Genomic DNA, 20,081 nt, shown 5'->3' with positions numbered 1-20,081 from the left:
AATGGTCATCTCAAGCTGTCTCCCACTTACTGCCCCAAGGTCTCAGGGAACTTATATGCAAATGACACCCAGGAGACACGGTCATAATTGACCCTTTCAGGGACACAAGCCTCTTCAGACACCATACTAGGTTACACAGTCTATGAGCTATATTTATAACACGGCCTTGAAGTACATTTTATATTGCATCTGTAATCCACCCTGCTGCTTCTCTCTGACTTGTCTCAATCCTCAAGTTCTCTGTTTTAAACCTTCTTAAATCTTTATTCCATATTATTGTAAAGCTGTTTAATTTAATTTAACTAGATACACTGGACAATATCTACAAGGCAAAGTTTAGGCTTATAAATCAGAAAACTTGTTTCTCTTCTAAGGTAGACTGTGCCACCAGCTGCTTTGGATCATAGACTGGAAACATCATTCACCTGGTCTATGAACATTATTCAAAGTATGGAAACTCTAGAAATTTCTGTCCTCCTATACAGGCCAAGCTGATAATATGCTAAACCGTCAACCTGTTCTTTAACATTTGTGTGAGTAATCCAACAGGTTCTGTGCAGGAAGCACAATATTTGCTGGAGTCATTTCAAATACAGTGCTGTGCTTTGCTTTGATAATAGTACTGTGCGGCAGTTTTCTTTCACCTGCAAAACAGAGATTACAAGTGTTTACAGAAAGCATTGGTATAATCAGATAAAGAATAGTTGAGAACAGTTCCCTGATATTTTTATGATTTCCATCGCAGCCCTTTACTATAGCAACATTTTCTTTTCAGACACATATTTAGGTCCCCAAACACTGAATGAATAGAAATAGCTTCCTTCAAAACAGTGGAAAGAACTCTTCTCCATGCTAGTTTGTCGTTATGAATTAGGGGATGATCAGGTGGCTGATTGTTATGAGATTGGAGTTACTGTCCTAGTCTAACAATTGAGTTAGAATCCTTTAATAATCAACTTTTCCTAAATGATTGACTTGGTTGTTTATGTTTTGTATTAACACCTATAGTTTGTTACTAAAACCACTCATTTACCTGAGCAAGCAAATAAATAAAGATTCACAGCACAAGGATCTGAATGAATCAGCCAACGTCTTGTTGTGCAGGTCATGGAGACTTGAGAGGGATATCAGTAACTCCAAAAGACAATTCTACACAGGAATAAAAGGCCACATTTTTAGCCCTGGAAGCATATGGGAAAAAAACACTTTTTTCCAGGTTTTATGACTGTTCCCATGCCAGAGGCATAAAAATATCATTATTTACTAATCTTTGTCGATACCCACCAACTCTTTAGACAAACGACATCCACGGTATGTATTCTAATCACTGCTTCCCTTACAGAGAACTGCCCAAAGTGAATGGATTAATTGGGTTACTTCTTATGATTACTTTGACTGAAATACTTAAATTATAATTTAGGACTTTGTTTAAAAAATTAGGATAAAGGATGAGAACATTTTTTAAAAAAAATCTATAGGTATTAGTATATAAAAGGGATGACTAAGTGTGGAAAGATGCTATGAAATGCAGTAATTTATGTGAAAATTCAAACACTTTTTATGAACACTAAAATCTTTTATTTAAAAGCAAGTAGTTTGTTTCAATTATCTTGTTTTAGGATGGTGCATCAATTAGGATGTTCTGTGATGATGCAAATGACAGAAAACCCAATTCAAACTGGCTTAGTCATAAAGGAAACTTACTGGATTTAGTAATTCAAAAGTCTAGATGCCTGCCTTCAGGCAAGGCTGAATCTAGAGGCTCAAATGATGTCACCAAGGGTCCAGATTCTCTTTGTGCTGCTTTCCTTTGTCTTCATCTTCAGGTTCTACAAAAGTGGCTTCCAAGCAGCTCGAGGCCCCCTCTCGGGGTAGTAAAACACCTGTCACAGTCCACACATACCATTCTCAAATCTCACAGTAGAAAGGAAGAGCATATGTTGTTTCTAATAGATTCAAAATCTAGCAGTCACTCTGTTTCATTGGCTCCTTTGGCTTTTGTGCCCAATCACTGTGGCCAGGAGAGCCAGACACATTGATTGGTCCACCCTTGAAGCCTGAATTTTTAAAATCTTTTAGCTCCATAATTTTGTTTTTCATTTGTAACATCTCATCTCACTCTTTTGGTTGTTACTTCCTTGAGAGTAGCAATTACGACTTCTAAATTCCTTGAACTATTTCAAAGCACCCAAAACAATGAAGGCTCAACAAATGGGATGAAGTGAATGAATAATTTAAAGTAGCCACTATATTTAATATTTTGTGATGATCATAGTAGTCATTTATTTATGAACTGTTGTATAGTATCCCAAGGTACTTTGTAAAAAATATATAGTCATGCACTGTGTGACAATGTTTTGGTCAATGACAGACCACATATATGATCATGGTCCCATGACACTATAATGTCATATTTTTACCAAACCTTTTTTATATTTAGACATGTTTAGATACACAAAATCTCACCATGTGTTACAATTATCAACAGTATTCAGTACAATAACATGATGCACAGGTTTGTAGCCTGGGAGCAATAGGCTATACCAAATAGCCTAGATGTGTGTAGTAGGCTATACGATGTAGGTTTAAGTACATTCTATGATGTGCACACAACAAGGAAATCACCTGCCGATGTATTTCTCAGAACATATCCCTGTGGCTAAGCAGCACGTGACTCTATTGGAATCACAGGATGATAAATGTTCTCCATGGGCCTTCCAGACCCTCCTTCCACCCTCTCCCTCTTGCTCAGTGCCCAAGAGGCTGACTGCTATAGACTCTGTCAAACGGCCTCCCTTCCCTCCAACTTCCACTTAGGTGCAGCCAATGGGAACCACCAATAGGAGTTTCAGGAGTGGGAGGAAAGAGAGGAGGGAGTATGTATTTCTTAGTTCCTATCCAAGGCTGCTTTTCCTATGGAGGCCACAGCTCCTGGCAGGCAGCCCTCTCCGCAGTTACAGCCACAACTCTTCCCAAGTCCTGGATTCTGGGAAACCAATTCCTCCCCCTGTCCTTTCAGGCCTAGGGATGAGAAGGCTCCCTGCCACTGCTAGTTCTTTCTGGTTTTCCTTTATGCCCCACCAACACACACCTGTGTGAATGTTCATTCACTATCTCCTCGATTACCTCACTTAAGTGTGTGCCATCTGTGTACTGCCAGGTCCTGACACATATGCACACACACTATTAGAACTCAAAGTGGCCCAAGTCATGAGTGGAATTTATTGAAACATGTAACTAAAAAATATGGACAACTGGCTTCAGGACAGTGCAGTGTTTCAAATGATGTCATTGAGGCTATTAAAACTGGAAAGGACTTTATTTATTAACAGATTGTTACCTTGATTACAGTATAATTAAATCTGTAGGGTATAGAAGTGGTGAAAGGAACGTTTCTTACCCTATTTTGCAGTTAAGAACATTAAAGAACGAGGAAGGTACTTATTGGCCCCATTGTTTCTGAATCCTATCTTAGCACTCTGTAAACATCTGAGATAAATAAGTGAGAACTTTCATAGGCCAAAAGCAAAAATCAACTCTGCAGGAAGATCCTAAAGAGAAAATAAGTGAATGGGCACTCACATCTTTGCACATCATTAACTTTATTAGTCTTTTATTCCTCATAGTATTTAACACAGTCTGCAAAGGGTAGGTCTTTAGTAAATTGATGTATAATGAAAAGTCCAAGCTACCTCGTCTCTTTATGGGATGCTAGAGATGGTGTAGCAACTGATGTGCCTCCCCGTTCCGTCTGCTTGCTGGCTCCTCCTGCTAGCAAGGGATTTGTATAATGGAGAGACTGAGGGAGACAAAGGAGCACCAGTAAATGATTTATAGAAGCCCAGGACATCAAAACAGATAACAGTTTTGATTATTTGAAATTAAGACTTTTGCTGTGAACACAACATTTCTAATAATGCTACAATGCAAAGTTATGAAACAAGGTAACATAAGGTATGCTTAAAATTTTTCCATTGTTAGATACCTCAAAGCGATACAAGTAGATCTACCATTTGATCCAGCAATCCCACTACTGGGCATCTACCCAAAAGATCAAAAGTCACTTTATGAAAAAGACACATGCACTCAAATGTTTATAGCAGCACAATTCACAATCGCAAAGCTGTGGAAACAACCCAAGTGCCCATCAATTCATGAGTGGATTAATAAAATGTGATATATGTATACCATGGAATACTACTCAGCTTTAAGAAACAATGGTGATATAGCACCTCTTGTATATTCCTGGATAGAGCTGGAACCCATTCTACTAAGTGAAGTATCTCAAGAATGGAAGAACAAGCACCACATGTACTCACCAGCAAATTAGTATTAACAGATCAACACCTAAGTGGACATATAGGAGTAACATTTATTGGGTGTCGGGAGGGTGGGAGGGAGGAGGAAGGGACGGGTATATACAACCACAACGAGTAAGATGTGCAACGTTTGGGGGATGGACACTCTTGAAGTTCTTATTTGAGGGGGTAGGGGGGCATGGGCAAAATAGGTAACCTAAATGCTTGTATCCCCATAATACGCTAAAATAAAAAAAAATTTTTTTCCATTGTTTCAAGTACTTTGAATCGGTTTTCCTCTGTGAACAATGGACAATTGCCCCACACAGATGACCTTCTCTCATCTCAAAAGAAAAAGTAAAAGTGCCCTTAATGTGGATCTAGAAGATCTGGGTTTGAATTCCAACTGGGTCATTTTATTTCTCAACTTATTTCATTAAGCCTCCATTTTCTAATCTGTGAAATAAAGGCATCTGCCTAGGACCTAGAAGATACCTAGCAGTTAATATTCTATGGCGTATATCTCTATCCAAACACACACATACATGTGTGTATATGTATGTATATATAATATATACATATATATTACAAAATAATATATTATTTTGAGTGAAGAAAGGAGGCAAAAACTATATTTTAGGTGCTAGTATGACAAAATCTGAGTTTTTCTGTTTATTTTCTAAAAAGTGAAAGTACAGGGTGTCCCAAAAGTCTCCATACGAAGGGAAATTTTTGTAAGGAATATTTTGTAAATAAAGGTATATTTAGCTACAATTTCCCATTTTCCCTAGGTATGGTCACTTTTGGGACACCCTGTATTATAGAAAATCTAGCCAATATGTTTTTCATCCCTACAAGCACTTTCTGTGGCTAAGTTGGGAAAATTGAAAGCAGGAAACTCAACAAAGAATAACAGAAAAATAATAAAACCACTCCTCTATGTGTGTGGCTTTTAGTTTTCAGCGAGATTCCCAGATGATTGTTGTTAATTCTGTCAGAAGCTCCCTTTCTTGCTTCATGGATTTACACTTTGTTGTGTCATTTCCAAAACACTCCCAAACTTCCAGGGTTACGAACAGAGAAGAGCTCTTCCCTCACTTGTGGAACAAAGAACAGCTCTTCCCTCACTTGTGAACCGAGAATTCTCTAGGAGAACGTAACAGCTGAAGCAAAAGAAATCCTCATATCAAAACGGGTTGAGACAGGAAAATGATTAGTAGCTCGAGTGTCTGGTGGAAAGGGAGCATGGACTGTTGCCGCCTTCTCATTCCTTCTGTCAGGCATAGAGATTTTTAAGCACCACATCAATTCCTTGACAATATTTAAGAAACAAGATGATTCCAACATGATCTTGATTATGCTGAGGCACCTCTTCAACTCTGCCTAGTGGAAAGTAAGTTAAGCATAGGGGAACCAAAAGGAGCCGTGCTTGGAAAACCCTGCGCCCACGAAGTTTGTTCACTCACGTGCACCAAGGCTATGGAACTCACCACCCCCAGAGTGTCTGCTTTTTCCAAATAATTACTCAGAACACGTTTGTTCATTCCCAACATGGGTGACATACACTCAATTCTTTTTTTTTTTTAAGACAGAGTCTCACTCTGTTGCCCTGGCTAGAGTGCTGTGGGTCGCGTCAGCCTAGCTCATAGCAACCTCAAACTCTGGGCTCTAGGGATCCTTGTGCCTCAGTCTCTCAAGTAGCTGGGACTACAGGCATACACCACCATGCCCAACTAATTTTTTCTATGTATTTTTAGTTAGCCAATTAATTTGTTTCTAGTTTTAGTAGAGACGGAGTCTCGCTCTTGCTCAGGCTGGTCTCGAACTCCTGACCTCGAGCAATATTCCCGCCTCAGCTTCCCAGAGTGCTAGGATTACAGGTGTGAGCCACCATGCCTGGCCTAACATACACCCAATTTTTATTCATTTCCTCTAGGTTGGGACATTTTGGCCTTATGCAAGTAGCAGAACAGTGCCAGTCATCTCTGGCTGGAAGTGTTGTCTTTTGTTCCTAGGGTTGAGGCCAGTCCTGCTGTCCCAGCTGCCACTGCTGTGGCTGCCAATGGGTATGTGCTTAGCACCTGGCGCTCCTGTTCCCGCAGTGAGTGGGGAGTGATTGCTACTTCCGCTTTGTCTGATAAAGGAGTCCTTTTGTCTTCAGCAACAGTGGCTGCTGCTGCTGCTACTCCTCACATTACTTTTTTTATTATTTAAGTTTTATAGTTAAAAAAATTAAGACATATAGTCACAAGGCCCAAGATGATATACAGTGAAAAACATCTATTCCAATTCCATCCTTCTACCACTAAATGCCCTCCTGCAACAAGCAATGTACATATATTCTTTTTACCCTCCTCTTTATGCAAATGTTAACATATTATCATACATTTGGTTTTTTTTTCACATAATAAAGTATCTGGAGATTATTTCACATCAGTACCTATAGAGCTTTCCCACTCCCTTTAAAAGTTATATGGTATTCCATTACATGTACTTATCATGCTTTATTTAAACAGTCTCCCGCTGATAGACTTTTCAGTCTCTTTCCAGTCTTTTGATTATATACAAGTATATAGAATTTCATACAGGTACAGACATATCTGTAGCACAAAGTCTTGCAAATGGAATTCTGGGCCAATGGGCTCATGCAATTATAATTTTCACAAGCATTGCAAAATTGCATTCCATAGAGGTTGCACCAATGTACACCCTTGCCAGCAATATCAGTGCCCATTGTCCCACACTCTTGCCAACGGTTTTATCAAAAATCTTGATCTTTGCTAGTCTGACACGTGAAAAATCTCAGTATAGTTTTAATTTGTAATACTTCCCATAGGAAGTTGCAAAAAAAAAAAATGCCTGCTGTAGTTGCCTGTTTATTTTGTTCTTCTGGCAGAGGAGAGAACTGACCAGAGTGTTTCCTTCATCAAGCCTGCATCCAGCATTGCCTTAGTTCCTACTTAGGGACACTTTTCCCTCATGTGGCAGGAAGTACTTGGAGCCAATGGGCATGCAGCTCACCCTGTCACAGGGTCTGGCTGGGAATCTCTCTAACTCCGCATAACTCCTGATATTCTTCTTACTAGAGGGCTCTTTGCCTATGTCCCTTCCTCAGGTTAGTAGCAGCTGGAGCCCACCACCCCCACATCCCTGCCAAGTCCTAAAGGGCCAGGGGGAGGGAACCATCTCCAGAACCCAACTGAGAGAGCTGAATGGAGAGAGCCACCTAGCAAGAGCTATGGTCTTAACCAAGGACACCACCAGACCACTGCATCCTATTGGGGAGGTGAACCAGCAGACTAAATGACCTGACCTCCTGTCCCACCCTCCAGTCTCCTGCCAGGCTTTCCATTGGCCGAATCTAAACAGAAGCTGGGAGCCAAGGGAGACAATTGATATAGTCCCTCCAGGTCAGCCTCTGGATTACAAAGCAAGTGGAGAAGGGCTGAGAAGGCATCTAGAAGGGCAAACAGAAGACACCCAACTTACCTACAAAATGGCAAGTCCTGCGTTCTTTTGGAATTTGTTCCTTCAGATTCTTTGACTCTTAAATTTTCCAAGCTCCAGGAAGACTCAGGATATTGGCCCTAAAGATTTCAGTCATGACCACCCTTGCTTCCCCTCATGTAAGACTTTTCTGGTAGATAGGCACTCAGTTGCATAGTAGCGATAATTGCCTCTGCATTAGTTATACATTTTTTAAAGTTCATCATCTGGATCTTGGATACAGTCTATTAGCACAGTTAGAGCCATGAGGGGGAGAAAAGTCTGAATAAGAAAGAGGCATTATTATTCATTTACAATAGGAAGATAATGTTTCATAAAATTCTGCTTGTATTACAGGTTGAAAACAGCTGAAGTATGTACTCTGGAGACCAAATAGGCTGTGGCAAATTATCATTCTAACTCTAAAAACCCAGTGTCACACCGTCAAAAGACAATGAGTATGAATGAAGCCCCATTGATTGTTAAAAGATAAACTTAGACACATTAAAATTTTAAAGAGTTTATTTGAGCAAAGAACAATGCATACATTGGGCAGCATGCAGAACAAGAAGAGGTTTCAGAGAGCTCTGCTGCAGCAGTGTGGGCAGTGAGCTTTCATAGGATGAATGAACACAAAAGACAAAGAAAACATTTAATTAGCAAGAGTGGAAAGAGGCTAGTTACAGGTTGGTTGGTGGTTTCTAACTGATAAAATCTCTAGTTTCATTTTATTGTTACATTAGGCTTCAGTTTACCTACATAGTAGCTTAAAGTGCTGAAGCCACTCCAGCCTAATGGCCTTTCAATTTACAAAAATTTTAACACATATTAATATCTTAATCTCAGTAGTACCTCATTACCACTTGCTCAACTATGTGTAAGAGGTACAATTTTTAATAGTGTCTCTATTTCTGGAAATTTGCTAGAATCTTCAGGGATCTTACATGCACCCATGAGTCACTTCTCACTATTTGTCATTCTGGTAAGCTAGACTAGGATTCCACAGTTTCTGGGGCAGATGGTTCCATAGAGATATCACCCGGAACTGAAACTACTCCTGTGCTCACAGCTGTCCCCTGGGTACTTGTGGAGTGGGAACTCAACAATGCCCGGATCTACATCCAGTGTCACTGAGCTATAGTCCTGCAGCTATGCTGGTAGAGTTGGGACTGAAATGTTGTCCTTGAGGCCAGAAGTCCAAACAGTTGATCTTATAAAGTGAGAAGGAGTATACTCCCTTTGAGTTACACTCATGTGCAGCTGTGCAGGGTCTCACAGCAAAGTTGCTTGGACCTAAAATATCAGAGCATTTACTTTCACAGTTCTTTTAATTAATACACTAAGCAAATTTTGCCAATGGCCATACCCATTGCCATAAGCCTTTGTTGAGGTAAGTTCTATAGTACCAATCTAAAATCTCCACCCCCTCTGAAACCCATGCTCTGTTTCTGGGTCTCATTTGCCATGCTGGGGTCCTTCTTCTCATATAGGGTGCTCCTTGCCCTCATGCCTCACAATGCTTTTTCCAAAACTCTGGCCTCCAGGAAGACCAGACCAGTCCATTGGATATGTTGTATGTGCCTTCACAGAGCTCAAAGTCTTTTTCTTAGAGATATTTTCAGCCCCGGTGAAATTAGTGAATGCAAACAGATCTTAGCAGACAGATCTTCCTAAGTCCTCTCCACAAAATTACACAAGCTCTTTTCCAGACTTCTCCCCATCAAAAGAGCCACATGGCTGCATATATTATATATTATAATGGAATTAGTTCTTATGGGGTGGGGTGAGAAATGTAGTACACAAAGGTCACCATGTTGACTCTCATTCACAAACCACTCCTAAATGACAGTCTCTAGAGGGTCAAGCCACCTTGACAATTTAATAAGTAAGTCAATGAATAAATAAACTCTTCCCTACAATAGTATCTCAATTATACATAGAAGGAATGATGGAAATAGAAAATCACCACTTGGCAAACACTATAGTAATAATTATTTTAGGTAGAGATAAGTAGTGGGTGCTAAAATTAGAGGACAAAAGTATGATGAAATATAGAATATTTACATAGTTTCAAAGTATCCTCTCAAAAGATGCTTATTAATTTCAAAGGAAAGAACAGTAACTTTACAGTGGTGAAAGCTGGCAAATGCCACCTTAACTAAGTGATCACCAATGATGAGACATGTCGACTACATTCCTCCTGCTAGGATGTACTGAGAAGCGCATAATGTCACTTCCACAATTTTCTTGCCAAAATACATAACCTGAATTTATCATGAGGAAATATCAGACAAACACAAATTGAGCAACAGTCTACAAAATAACTGGCCAGTACTCTTCCAAGAGTCAAAGTCATGAAAGACAAAGAAAAACTGAAGAACTGTTCTAGATTAAAGGAGACCAAGGAACCATGAAAACTAAGTGCAATTCAAGAGCTTGGATTGGATCCTGAACAGAAAAAGGACATTAGGGCCGGGCGCTGTGGCTCACGCCTGTAATCCTAGCTCTTGGGAGGCCGAGGCGGGCGGATTGCTCAAGGTCAGGAGTTCGAAACCAGCCTGAGCAAGAGCGAGACCCCGTCTCTACTATAAATAGAAAGAAATTAATTGGCCAACTGATATATATATAAAAAATTAGCCGGGCATGGTGGCACATGCCTGTAGTCCCAGCTACCCGGGAGGCTGAGGCAGAAGGATCACTCGAGCCCAGGAGTTTGAGGTTGCTGTGAGCTAGGCTGATGCCACGGCACTCACTCTAGCCTGGGCAACAAAGCGAGACTCTGTCTCAAAAAAAAAAAAATAAAATAAAGTCTGTAGATTACTTACTAATACTGTGTCAATATTTACTTCCTGTTTTGAAAATGGCACTGTAATTATATAAGATAGCAACATTTGTATAATAGAAGCTGAGTAAAAAGTATATGAGAATTCTTCATGTTATTTTTTACAACTTTCTCAATCAATCTGAAAGCATTTCAGAAGGAAAATTTGGAAAAAATAAAAATAACTTTTAACAACTATGACTGGGAAAAATTCACTTATTACAATATTGGTTTGCAGAGAAAGTGAAAATACATATTAATTAAAAGAATTATCTTCACTCTTGAATTTAAGACTAGATAAGTAAACTTCTTTTTTGATTAGTCATGTGTAGGATTATTCAGGCATTTCATAAAAGCACACTCTAAACTTTTCAGCATTTATTTTATTACCAAAAGTTGAAGGTCAGAATAATAATTGTATGTGAAAGTATTTTAGTAATCCTGGTCTATTGGTCTATCGTTATTACAACAGGAACAGACCTCTGCTGGGAACTGTTTTATTATGACAATTCAGCACTAAATACACTGACCTTCAGATCTTCAATTCCTGGGTGTAAGATGGATAGAAAAGAAAATTTTCCATTTGGCAGGTGAAAAATCAACACCCCAAAATCTCTTTCCTTAGAAGGTATAGCTTAGGAAGGGAATCTAGTACTTTTTTTGTTGTTTGCTCTGAAATATACCACTTCAAATGCAGTGAGTTCATTTATCAGGGAGGGAAATAATTTGCATAACTTAAAAGACACATGTAGAGTAAAAGCAGAAACAAAGAAAGAAAGAATAATTGGAGCCACAGAAAGCAGAACATCTTACATGACGCATAGGAATATAAAAGGTTATATTTAGTAATAGTAGTTTCTTATATAAATACTCAAAGAATAATAATAGAATAACTGGTAGCCTTAATTTGGGGCTGGAGTCATAATTACCTCTTATAACAGCCCCCACCAAATTATTTAGATAGCTACCTAAAAGTGAAAATATTCAATCCATAAGGTTTCCTGGCCTACTGTTCTTTTCATTTCAGAGACATCTAAATTTCAAATACTCAGCTGAACGACAGCACATCAGCACAAGAGCAGTTGTAACATCATTTGAAGCCAATATATGAAGCAACAAATGTTAGGACTTTTCTCCCAATCCACACGTGAGGTCTGGGTCATGAATTCAGTTCCATGAATTCTGTGCTGACCAAGCCTCCATTGTTGCCCCTTGCAATCCCTCCATTCTTCCCATCTTAATAGACATTGGGTTTGCACAGAAACAAGGTTTAGGTTTACTAACATCCTATGAGGTTTAGCTGCCTTTCCTTGCCCAGAAGGTTTTCATTTTGCAGATTTAGCTTTGCCAAACCCTGCATTTCCTCTCAAATTCTTGGGCTGGGGGTAGGGTGAGAGGGTATGTGGATCCTTACTTCTGTTCTCAGGTAAATCTATGCTTAACAGGAAACTAGGCAAAATGACCAATTCCTGGAATCTCTCTTCTTGCACAGGGAAGGGCTTCCTCAATCAAATCTGGGGGAGTCTCTTGTTAAATTAGCTTTCCCTAAATTCCATAGAGGATTATATATTAATAGATAATAGAGACCTTGGAATACAAGAAAGGCTTCCCAACAGAATGTTGTCCTTATAAATATCTTTTTCTCACTGAAGCTCCAGAGGACTAGGACGATGCCATTTTCATCATTCATTATTCACTCCATCAACACCCATTTATGCTGAGCTAGGCCTTGGACTAGATACTAACAGAAGACTAAGACGTAGTACCTGCCCTTGAAAGATTCACAGTTTGGTAGAAAGAAAAACAACAAATTATGATGGAAATTATACATACCATAGCAATGATTTTTACAAAATGTTGCAGGAGCCCTGAAAAAGGGACAATTCAGTCTGCTGAAGAGACAATTCAGGGAAAGTTTTACTGTGGAGATGACATGTTACCTGATCCTTGAGGCCAGGTTGGGAAGGGCAAGGAGAAAAATGGAAAACACATGGGTGTGGAGGTACACGTGGTGGGGAGGGTGAGTGGGGGTGAAAAGCAGCCTCACAAAGTATATGGTTCTTTAGGAGAGTAGGAAGGTAGGAGAGGACTGGTTACTCTAAGGAAGAAGATAATGGTGTTGGATATAGTCAACTGGCACATAACCAGTATACTGGCTGGAAAGCTGAAGTCTTCATTTCCCAGACTCCCTTCAACTGGAGTTCTGGTTCTAATTAGATGCACTGATAAGATATTAGGAGGACAAATGTGATGAGGAGGCCATCTTCCTGCTGCTGATGGCCTGCAAGGTCATGGAGACAGGGTTTTTCTACAGCATTGCTTTAGTGTCCAGTCTTGATCTTTGCAGGAGAGGCAACTGCAGCAGTGTTGGCAACAACTTTCTGATCCTAGCTTTCTGGCAGCTGGATCACAGCTCTTCCAGTATCTTCCTGAACTCACTGTTGCTATGGTGGTCTCCTGAATCCCCAAAGGTAGAGGTTCCCCTGGCTGGTTAGTTCTGCAGATTCTGGCAGTGATCAGGAGGCCCAGCGTGGAGCCTGTTCCTCCAACATTTCAACAATTTTAGAAGCATCTAATTGCCCTAATTAAGTCCTTTTCTTATTAAAATACCTATATTAGTTTCTCTCTCCTTTTTTTTTTTTGCACGGAACTCTAAATAATAAAGCAAAATTAAGATGTGATCTGAGAAACCAAAGTATTAATAGATGCCCCTTTAGGAACTAAGGCGGATGCTAAAGTTAAAGAAACAGAAGTTACCTATGAATGAGTCAAGGGTTCAAGGCCTAGCTGGCATGGCAAATTTCGAAATTCCTGCTGCAACAAGAAAAACCACACTCTTGCTAAATTTCCTAATAATAGGAGCTATCAGGCAAATTATGAGCTGATTTACAACCCCGATGACTGTACCTCTCACTGGACTGAGGTCTGGCCTTATATTCTCTTCTGATAAGCCACTGAAGATCTTAAGCCAGTTTCAACCAGCTTATTAAGGCTATGCACAAATTTGTCTTTGTGTCCTAGAGTTCACCTTTTTATGCAAAGAGCCAAATTCCACCTTGTTTTAATGCTAAAGCCCCACCCCAAAGCAAACATGGGCTGTACATTACATATATGTTTACCCATTGCATATGTACTTAGTTAGCTCCTTTCATAAATATGTATAGCTTTCCTCCCAAACCTACTGAATATGTATGACTCTATTGTGTCATACAGACCCTCTGAGGGGTAAGAATCCAACTGCCCTTTCCCTTCTCAAAGAAAGAGCATCTTCTGGTCAACACTGGAGATTATTTCTTCCCAGTTTGCAAATTGATATTGCCAGTAAAACTCTCCTTTCTACTATTTAGTCATCCTGGTGGTCTTTTGGACAACAAAGAAAATCATGAGAACCCTACATATGAATGAGAATGATACCTCTAATTTTTCTGTTAGAAATGACAAAGCAATTACCATTTCCATTAAGAAAGCAAAGTGATGTTTTTATATGTTCTTAGTCTAAAATTAGAATATTAAAAATGTATGTATTGTACTTTTCAAAACAAAGTATTTGTGCTTTTCAATGTTACATACTCATTGTCTTATTTAGGCCATTTTTTGGGTGGAAGTCTAAAGAATTGATTTAAGATATTAATTCAGCCTTGTAAACATGGTAACAAGCAAAAATAAAAATAAATTAAATATTAATTCAATTTTCAAATAATTTTACTGCTTTATACTAAATATATTTTATATTAAATTTATTTTTTCCTTTGTGATAATAGCATTAAATCATTAACATTATTAACTATATATTTTAAAGTGTTTTTATAAAAACCATGCCCAAAAAACCCTGACCATTATTTGCTTTAGTTCTCCATGATTTTTTTCTTTTTAATTTTGTCACACATAAATGTTTAACACACAAAATGGACCCAGAGAAAGTATTATCTAGAACAAAAAACTAAACATATCAGCTTCCAGTTCACATAAGTCTGATCAATCGGAATATATTTCTATATTTTATTTCCTTCCATTTACTGAGATGGTTAGATCCCAGGAAACTGAATTTTTCAAGTTCTCACCTACTCTTCAATCTGCCAGAGAGGGGATCCAGATTGGAGAACGCTTTATTTAGCAGAACATGGTAATGAATCTTTTAATTTACAAAAATATGCCCAAAGGAATCTAACATAGAGGGAAGAGCTCAATGTCTTCACTAGATAAAGCAGGGGAAATTCTGGCTTTCAGAGACAGCCTTAGGGAGAAGTGACAGAGACCAGAAAAGAGATTGAGAAGGGTAGAAAAGTATTCTAATGAAGAGAGGCAGGCAGAGGCCGTGGGAAAGGACATGTGGAGGACCTAGAGGGATTGCCAGAGAACCCCTGGATAGCAATACCTGATACCGTTTATTTAAGTTGTGGGCTCTGCTATGCTATAGTTTAAAGTGTATGAGGAGATAGGGAGGCCATGGGGCACTCCAACCTTGGGAGGAGGGGTGGCAGAAGAGAAGCTGGCAGAGGAGACTGAGAAGAAAAGATTAGAGAGGTAGGAAGAAAAGCAGAAGGCTGTGAGGTGTCGTGGAGGGTGGGAGGAGGCAAGTGATCCCTCAGGTTCTTGATTTAAATATCATCTATGCACTGATGACCCTTCAAGGGAGAAAAAATATTGTCCCTGCCCTTTTAGGCAGATTAACAGAAGAAAAGCATATCAATTTATAATGTTAATATCTTTACCATTCACCAGAGCATCACAGAAAAGAAGTGAAAAACCAAAGAAGTGGTTAGACTGGGGGGCTTATTAATCATCTTGACAAAGAGTGATACATTGGGGAGAAGTGACTGATAAAGGAGAAGGGGTTTAGGCTTGGAGAGGTGGCAAATTTGGGGAAGGTGAATATATGGAGAAAACTAATGGATAAGGGTTACAGTAAGGTTTCTTTCTGCAGACTCATCTTGGTGCTGTCTGTCTCTGGTGATAAGGGTTGTTTTCCTCTACCTGCTATGGAGAAGAGGAGGCACCTTCTGAGCAGAATTCATGCCCTGCTTCTAGATAGATAAAAGAAGATCAAAGTGCCCTTCATATGTCTCCTTTTTCTCAATTGCCTTCAGCTCAAAATAATGCTTATGCCAAAATGGCATATTTTGGAGTGACATATTCTAATCTCCTTCAACCCTCCAGCCTGAACCTCTCCCCTGAACTCTACTTCTCATATAACCAGGTGTGCATTCCACATCTCCATTTGGATGTCCATTAGGCTTCTCAACATTAACATAACAAAAACCAAATTCCTATTCTTCCTATACCAAATATCTTTCACTCTTTCCAATTTTAGTAAGTTGCAACTCCATTCTTCTGGTTGGTCAAGCCAAAAATCTTGGAGTCATCCTTGATTCCTCTCTTTGCCTCACATTCAGAATCCCATTAACTCTACCTTTAAAACATATCCAGAATCCAAGCACATTCCAATGCCTCTACAATAACCCCCAGAGTCTAAAACACCATCTCTCACCTGTTTGCTGCAATAACCTAATTGAACCTCCCCTCTTCCATCCCTGCACCTCTTCCCACAGTCTATTCCCAACACAGCAGTCAGAATCCTTTCATAATAGAAGCACTATTATGTTACTCCTCTGCCCTAATCCAGCTTTACACACTCTCTGATAGTCCCCATTTTACTCAGTGAAAGGCAAACTATTGCAATGACCTACAAAGCCCTATGCAATCTAGGTCCATTTTCTTTCTGACTTTATCCCCTGTGACCCTCCCTCTTTGAATCTGCTTCACCTCCTTACTATTCCTCAAACACATCCTGCACTCTCCCACTTCTGGACTTTTGTAGATGCTGTTCACTCCACCTCTAGTAACAGTTCCCTTAATTACCCACTGAGCTTCTCTCTCTCCTCCTTCATGCCATTTTTGGTCAAAGAGAATCTCCTTAAAAAGGATTGCCCTGACCATTTAAGTTACAATTACACCCTCCTTCCCACTGCAAGCAGTCCCTTTTCCTTGCTTTGTTGTCTCCTAAGGCTTTTAATATCTCGTGGGCCCTGTGTGTCCAAGGGTTCCCCAAATGCAGATTCAATCCATCACTGATCAAAAATATTGGGAAAAAATTTTTTTAAGTAAAAAATAATGCAAATTTTAAAAATAATAGCACAAAAACTACTTACATAGCATCTACATTATATTAGGTATTATAAGTAACCTACAGATGATTTAGAGTATATGGGGGGATTTGCATAGGTTATATGTGTCTACCCAAAATAAGTGACTGAAGCCAAGATCTCATCAATGGAGGTTTTTCAAGCCAAAGTTGAGGACACACCCAGGAAAAACACAAACCACAAAGCTGTGGCTGTTTTTCTGAAGGGGAATTTGGAACTTTCAGTATTTAAAGGCATACAGAAAGGAAACAAGGCAGGGGGGAAGGTAATGAGACAAAATGTTTACATTTTTGTAAGACCCAGGAAAATCTACATTTTACATAAGACAAGGCAAATGTCAGAGGAGAAAGAAGTGAAGGAAGCATCAATTATGTAGATGTCCCTGGGTAGGTGGAAGAATGTCTGATCTTATCTTGTCTCTGGTTCTGCACCTCTGTAGTTAAACTTGTAATTCATTATTAGTGTGGAATTGGAACAGGCTTTAGTTTTAGGAGCTAGACATATCTTGCAGACCTAAAGTTACAATTCGTATTGTCCTTGTTTATGGGAGGCTAGCAAGAAATTTCCTTGATGAATGATATGTGGGGCCAGTCCTTCCCTGGTGCCTAAGGTCTTTCTTTACCTTCTCTTTTGCATAAGGAGGTGGGGAGAGCTGAGATTTTTATTTTCTTTTACATATGCAAATACTGTACCATTTTATGAGAGACTTGATCACCTGCAGATTTTGGTATTCTAGGGGTGTCCTGGAACTAATACCCCGCTAGTACCCAGGGACAACTATACTATACATTATACTTTGCTTCCTGTATTTTATTGTCTGTTCTCTTCTCCGCAAAATATAAGCTCCCAAGAGCTTATAGCTTAAGCAGGGATGTTTGCTTCTTTATCACTGGTATATCCCAAGTGCCTAGAACAAGGACTGGCACATAGTAAGCCCTCATTAAACATTTGTTTAATGAGTGAATAAATATAACTCTCCTATTTCTCAAAAACCTCCAGTAAGTCTTCTGTAACTAACAGTTTTGCTTTGGCAAAAGAAAGGAAGAGGGGAAATGCTCCTTATTAGGGAGAGAAATAATAGTCAAATGATCAAATGATAGGAGTGAGAGTGCACATTCATTTTTTTTCCTTTCCTTTTCCTTTTCTTTCTTTTTTTTTTTTTTTGGTATGATTTTGTACTGTAGAGGTTGCAAAGGTAAATAAGAACAAGAAGTGGCCCGGAGAAACTCCCACCTACCACCATAGAAGATATAGATAGGGTGCTGGGAAGAGGTTTGAGCTATTTTCACATAAATATTCAATAAAAGAGGGACCCAGAAATTTAACACTTAGGTTATATGTGGGAACATTAGCCATCATTCATGTTGTATACACAATGGGGAGTCATGGGAGGGTTTTGAACAAGGGAGTAAATAGTATAAAGAGGGTAGAGTCAGGGAGAACAATTAAGAGGCTGTTGCAACAATAGTGCACACAGGTAATGATAAAGATTTGTGCAAAGTAATGGCAGTAAGAATGATGAAGAAGGGAAGAATTCCAAATACCTCAGTTGTAGAATCCATAGGATTGGTGACTGATTGGCAGGAAGGCATGGTTGGGATACCTCTAAGGTTTTTAGCACAAGTAACTGAGTGAATAATGATGCAGTTATTAGAATTTAAAAATATATTAAAAGGGACACGTTTCTCTGGAGAAATGGTGATTTCTAGTTGGACATCCAGTAGAGACATCCAGAAGAAAGCTGGAAATAAACATTTATGCAATATTTTGAAATTAAGCTTTAAGCATGAACGAAATTCCCCAGAATACACAAAGCGAAGAGAAGGGAAGAAGCTGAGCATGGAAGCATGGTGGCCAACATTTGAAAGCTGGGTAAAGGGAGAGAAGCCAAAAAGAAATCAGAAGGAAGAAGGTGATATCATAATGTCAAAGAAGGAGAAAAAGTCAAGAAGTGAATGACCAATATTATCTAATGCTGAGTTAGATGACAGCTGAAAAGAAGTTACTGGATTTGACAAAAGAATAAATAATCAAGCATGGAGGTAGAAACTAATTTGTTGTAGGGTAAGGTGTGAATGGCAGTGAGAACAAGGGGACATAAAATTAAAGCTCTTCTGAAGAAGGTGGTAGGGCAGTAACTTGAGGGGGAGACATCGGCCATAAGAGATTTTCATTCCCTCTCATAGTCCTAGCCTAACATTTGGCATCTAGTAGGCACTCAAAATCTATTAAATGCAATAACATTTTCATTTATAGACCAGGTCTCTTATGAAACACTCCAGTGTTCTCCAAATGAAACAGCACAAAACAGGCTCATCATTCTGGATGGGGGGAGGGATTGAAGGAAATAAAGACATTTCATATTCTATATTACATTTTGGGTTAATTGGTAAGAATCATTACTTCTTTCTCACCCCCTCCCTTACTATTACACACACCCAAATTACAGATCATAAAGGAGAAAGGAACAAAACGGCTCACCTGAGACCAGAATTGCTTAGTCCAAAAGAGAACTTTAGCTATCTTTATTAAAAGATTAGTCTCAAGATGCTGCAATATGCCTTAATTATACATTTTACTGCTGTGAGATTAGGTATATAATGTAGGAAACTTAAAGAATTTTTAAATGGCACAATAAATGCTTACAACATCAGTGAAAAACGCAGTATACCATATTGCATATGATCTCAATGTGGGGAATGGGACAATATATAAATACAAAGATGGGCGCACACAGACACACACACACAAAAAGTAGGAATAAATACTAGAAGAAAATAAACTAAAATGATTAAAAGATCTCTAAGTGGTAGAATTGGGAGTTTTTATTATCTTCATCTTACTTTTCCGTATTTTCCCAATTTTCTACAATTAGAAATGCTGTAAAAAGTCTCCATAAAGGCATGGGAGTTTCTATCTAAGCTCTTACCAGCAATTCAAGCCACTTCTCCTTGGTCTAGGTGGCTCCAAAATAACAATAGTTATAAAAATTGCAATTCACTAGAATTGAAGTAGCCTGCACCCTTCTTCGTTCTCAACTTCTTAGAACCGTTCTCCTATTCATCTTATTTACACTTCTGGGTTCTAAAGGTAAGTTTTGAAAAGCAATGTGGAAAATGGAATGGAGGATCCAAAGTTTGTCTGGGAAAAGATAACTGGCTTAGGTTTGGGCTCTGCCATCCACCACCTGCGGAGCCTTAGATAAGTCAGTCCATCTCTCTGCCCCTCCATTGTCTCGGTTTTCTCATCTTTTAAATGGAATTTCGTGACATTTAAACGGGGTGGGATAGGGCTTGCTGGGACTATCACAGGAATCGCCACAGGCAAAGACTT

Source organism: Microcebus murinus, chromosome 1 (assembly GCF_040939455.1).
Source record: "Microcebus murinus isolate Inina chromosome 1, M.murinus_Inina_mat1.0, whole genome shotgun sequence".
Lineage (NCBI taxonomy): Eukaryota > Metazoa > Chordata > Mammalia > Primates > Cheirogaleidae > Microcebus > Microcebus murinus.
This window is presented reverse-complemented; position numbering follows the sequence as displayed.